General features: G+C 45.9%; 1 long non-coding RNA gene across 1 annotated transcript; it reads left to right on the forward strand.

Moving 5' to 3' along the window:
- Positions 1-634: 634 nt before the first annotated feature.
- Positions 635-4,954, forward strand: Gm41849. The gene is made up of 3 exons (XR_877862.1): positions 635-789; positions 2,084-2,165; positions 4,723-4,954. It is a non-coding gene; the product is annotated as a predicted gene, 41849 (long non-coding RNA).
- The last annotated feature ends 246 nt before the right edge of the window (positions 4,955-5,200 follow it).

Raw genomic sequence — 5,200 nt, forward strand, 5'->3', positions numbered from 1 at the left:
CCACCTGCGCTGACAGATGTCTTTCTTTTTAAAGATGCTAGTTGATGTCTTACTCACAGGATCCCAGCTGCCTGGCAATCCGGGCTCTGTGGGGCCAGGCCCAAGAAGCTAGATAGAGAGACGGCACCCTCCTCAAGATGCTGTTTTCCTCTGGGAGAGGTTTTGTCTGATCCACCTGGTCTCTGACCAGAGCCCAGTGGATATGGAGAGCCCTTCCAGTACCTCTCCTGTTGGCAACACCTCACCTTTCAGAACCCCCTCTTCAGTGAGAAACCATTTTAATAAGGCTGTAATTTTGTTACAGAAGTTTGTAATTAAATATCCTTAAAAGAAATGAGGTTGTGGGTCCCTATCTCCCAATTTATCATAGACTTAATGCCCCAAGTTACACACTGTTTAATTAAGAATGTATCCCCGTTGTAACTGCACGCAGCTTCCTAGCCTTAGAGATAGGCAGTGCTCAGAATCTATCATGAAGGGTGCTCTCTGTTCTTGTTGTCCTGTTTACCAAGAAATCCAAAGTGAAGGCAGCTTTCCTAGTTGGAAACAGTAGGCTCTCCCTCACCCAACCCTGCGGGGCTTCTTTCTCCCCCAGTAAACCCACCCTTTTTTGCAATCCTCCTTAGACGCTGAAGCACAGTATCAGCTTCTTAATTGAAGGAGCCAACATGCTCCCCCTGCTGGTTGAGGACAGCCAATACACCTGTGTGCTGGAAAATCACAGCCCCATCTTTGGGTTCCTGGGAAGCCATGGTAAGAAGAGCACCTACTATGTGCTAGGAGACCATGGTAAGTGTACCTACTATGTGCTAGGCGCAGTGCTAAGGGATATAAAAGGACCAGAACCATGTTCCAAAAGAACTCAAATCTGATAGGAGAGACAAGATGTACATAAACATATGTAGTGGGCTAATGTCTGTTGACTACATCACAGAAGAGGGAAGAGTACTTCTTCCACACAGATGAGAGTCCATAAGGAGGCTAGCATCCGACTTGCATCTTGGAGAAGCAGCTAGGTTTTGGAAGGTTACCAGGGAGAGGACGGCCAGGATAGGATGATGCTGGGGACCAGGGACCTGAAGAAGCCTGCGCACTGGTGAGAGAAGAGCTTTGTCTGTGATGGGAGTAAGTGCTGAATCGGAACCCAGAACACACATTTTCACAGTCTAGCTCTTACCAAGAATCCCAGGCCGAGGGAGGGAAATGCAGATATGTCAGGGAAATGGAGGAAGGAGCTTGTGTTGCCACAAGAAATTCAATCCCACTTACCGAGGAAGCGAAATGGTCTGGTTAATTTAATTTCCTAATTAGATGGAAGTTCTGTAGAAAGCTTGCTTTGTTAGAAATGTGGATTTTTTTTTTAAAAAAAAGCTTCCTAGAATATGTTATGCCTCTGTCCTGCTTTAGCAAGCAAGCAGAGGCAACCCGTTCAGCCACTGATAACCCTGGACCTTGCCGTGTCTCACCGTGTAGCTGTGGAGAACAGAGCATTCAGGCCATAATCCAGAGGCGTGGCAGCTCTCACACTTGCCACCAGTAGTGAATTTACCTGCTGCAGATTTCTTTATCACCACCTACAATAGTTAGGTTTCTTTATTAGCATGGATAACAGCATTCTGGTCAAGCTGGGATCCTGACTTCCTGTGCCCCAGGTAATCGAGGCTTTTCAAGTTCTTTAGAGAAACCCTCCAGAGCCCCAGAAAGTGCTGCCCACACCCAGAACTCCGCTAGGCAAAAAGACTTCTCCAGAAACCTGCAGATATCTGGAGCTTGTTTGCAAAGGAGCAGGCAGGGCATTCTGCTGACACTGGCTGGTTCATGCACATGTCCCCACTGGGATGCCCCTCCCTGCAAATCATGAGAAAGCAGCAGAGCTGGTCTGGGTTGGGTGTCACCTTGGATGTTGAGGCTAACCTCCTGGATGGTCAGTAATTCCTGCTTTGAGAGTCATGTCCTGTGTAGACGTCTCCTATATTTTAACAGGAATGCTCTATGACTATTGCACACACCAGGCATGATGGGACCTGTTCTTAGGTTTTTATGGAGAGTTCACACCTTGCATATTTGGGACTCTGCCTTACAGATCTCCTGGTCTGAAGGAAGCCTGCTACCACCTTGTGAGCATCACAAGAGACAAGGGACAAGGACCTGGGGCCACCAGCCATGTAAGTGAGCCTCAAAGCTGAATCCCCAGTCTTTCAGGTGACAGTGGCTCCGTGATATCTTGAGTACCACTTCAAGGGAATCAGAACTGGAGCCACATGGCCCAGCTGTCCCCAGAATCCTGACCCCAGAACCTGGGGGAAATAGAAATGGGAAGTGGATAAATGGGAGGAAATGAGATGTGCTGCTGTAGATAGCCAGTGCCCTCAGGGAGTCCTCATTAGGGTGAGGGATCCATAAGTACTGTCACCCTAACTCAAAGGCTAGGCTACTCTTGCATTCCAAGATTTTAAATCCAGACGTGACCATGACACTTAGCCGGCTCACTTTCCTCACTTACAAACAGGAAAGGCGGGACCAAAAGGGAATGGCCTTGTGCGTAGACATGTTGAGACAAGGCTCAGCTTTCTCCTGATTTGGGGTTCAGCTTTGCCTCCCTATTTTCTATTCCCAGCCCTCACAAAGCTCCCCAGTTTACTACTGCTTCATTTACTAAATGACTGGAGAGTTCCTACTATGTACTAGGAGTTATGCTAGGTCCAGAGCAATAAAGAGGCTCTGAATATACTTGGAAACTATGGGAAAAAAATCTTTCATTGAAATAACACATACAAGAGATAGGGCTTGATCAATAAATGAATCAGGAGATGCATTTCAGTGTCTGCTCTGCTACTGAAATCCCGGATTCCTTGGTCATTTTTTTTTAAATGAAACTTTCAAGCCAGTATTCAGTCAGAAGACACAAGATTAAGGCACAAGATTAAGGGCTAGAGAGATGGCTCAGTGGGTGAAGGCACTTACTACCAAGCCTGGTGACATGAGTTCAATCCTTGGGACCCGCATGGTGAAGGAAAGGACCGACTCCCACAAGCTGTCATCTGACTCTCCATGATATGCACTGCGACACATTCAGGCAAACATACCCACAAATAAATAGATATAATAAAAAAATTAAAAATAGAATCGGGGCTATGGAGATGACTCACTGGGTAAAATGTATGCTGGACAGACACAAAGAGCTGAGTCCAGAAGACCCATGTCACCTCTGTACCCTAGCAGGGTTGTAACGGTAGCAGGAGAGGGATTTGGAGCTGAAACCGTAAGTTCCGGGTTCAGTGAGAAAACTTGCTCCAAAATCAGGAGACAAGCAATAGAGGAAGATGCTCAATATTGATCTCTGGCCTCAATAGGCAGAGATATGTACCCATATGCACACACACATGCACACATGGACACCCATGCACGCGCACACACACTCGGGGAGACAGGGAAGAGGGATAATAGTGTTATCTTGGAGAGCAAATGTTAAGGTATTGTACAGGGAAATTGATCTCTTTGAAAATTAACCACGCTCTGTGTTCTCCTTTAACGTATATGAAACACTTTACATCCAACCATCAGGGTTCCCTGATACGTTAGAAGCTCATCTGTGAGTGATCGTGACTCCATAGGCTAAGCACTCTTAACGTGACCTAACCTGCCATTTTAGATGGGAAAATGGGCACGAGGAAGGGCAGTGGCTTGCCCTTCCTCAAAGCGAGTTGCAGTAAGTGAGACCTGGTCCTGGCCCCCCCACAGCAGAGCGCTGGCTTACAGGAAGTACACACACATGAGGAAACACAGTGCTTCAGATAGTCCCATGCTGGTATTCATTTTCTTTTAATATCTCTCAGGGACAGACAGAGTGGCTCAGACAACATCTCTGTCTCTAGAGCCAGGCTAACAGGCATCAAAGCATACCTCCTAGGATGGGGCAATTAGAGTAAGGGCCTGGCAGAGCCAGCAGAGTGGAAGAGTCAGGCTATGTAGCAGAGCCCCCCAAACATCTGAATTCACAGTGGCTTTGGTTGGTCCTGAGGGCTCAGGTGGCTCTTCTGCCACATGGTGACAGTTTAGATGTGAATTGGCCTTGGGTTACCATGTTACCAATTAGTTTATCAATGTGTGGAGGAGCTGGGCCTTAGTGCTGGCCACTGGTTTCAGACATGTCTTGCCACGTACTAGTGCGCACCTTGGGCCAGCAGCCAGCCTCTTTTCCTGACCTATGGAATGGGGACCCTGATGGCCTTTCACACCACAGGCTTCCTGTGAGGACTGAACAAGTGAATTTTGCAAGCATCCAAACCAGAAGACAGCAGTGTAGTAAGTTCTGTATAAATATATGCCAATTAAGGACAAAAAAATTATATTCCTCCAGGTTTGGGTTTTGTTTACACTTAAAAAATGATTAGATTTTAGTTAGACACAGCAGCACACATTTCTAATCTCAGTACCTGGGAGACAAAGGCAGGAGGATGGTTCCAAGTTCAAGGCTAGCCTGGCCTACAGATTATCAGGCCAGCCAGAGCTACAGCGTAAGATCCTGTCTCAAAAAAAGTTAAATCTTAAAAATCAGCTCTATTGAAAAATAAGCTTTCCACAGTCGTATGTACCACCTAGTGTGAGTATGTGCTTAGCCGTGGTCATACAGTGGGTAGTTCTATGCATGAAGGGCAAGGGTACATTAGGATGGGTGACTTGTGGCAGATACACATGTTTTGTTTTGTTTTGTTTTTTTAGGAATTTCTCAATCAGGATGCAGAAGATCCAATCACCCCACAAAGCTTAAACGCCCTCATCCCAGGCAGCATCCTTTATTTCTAGCCCCAGCTCAGGTGACCATGATCTTTGTCACCAAAGGTAGGGAGGGCACAGCTCTATCAGTGAGCAGCTGTCAGGCTGCCAATGTATAGGTAAACGTGTATTATATAATCTGACTTCTGTATCCCATAGATTCTTCCATCTCTGTCAGACACACCAGGAAAGATTATACATTGCAGATTAAAAACAAATGCAGGAAAATTATTAAGCAAAAGCATGACTCATAAATAATTGGTAAAGAGAATATGAAAATATTTGTACAATTCTTAAAGGTTTTTTTTTTGTCAGTTTGGCATTATGCAAAAAAAAAAAAAGATAAACATAAATATCGCAGACAGAGAGGTACCATGGAGCACGCGGAGCACAAGTCTTTCTCGGAATCTTCTGGAAAATCTTC

Source organism: Mus musculus, chromosome 19, assembly GCF_000001635.26.
Source record: "Mus musculus strain C57BL/6J chromosome 19, GRCm38.p6 C57BL/6J".
Lineage (NCBI taxonomy): Eukaryota > Metazoa > Chordata > Mammalia > Rodentia > Muridae > Mus > Mus musculus.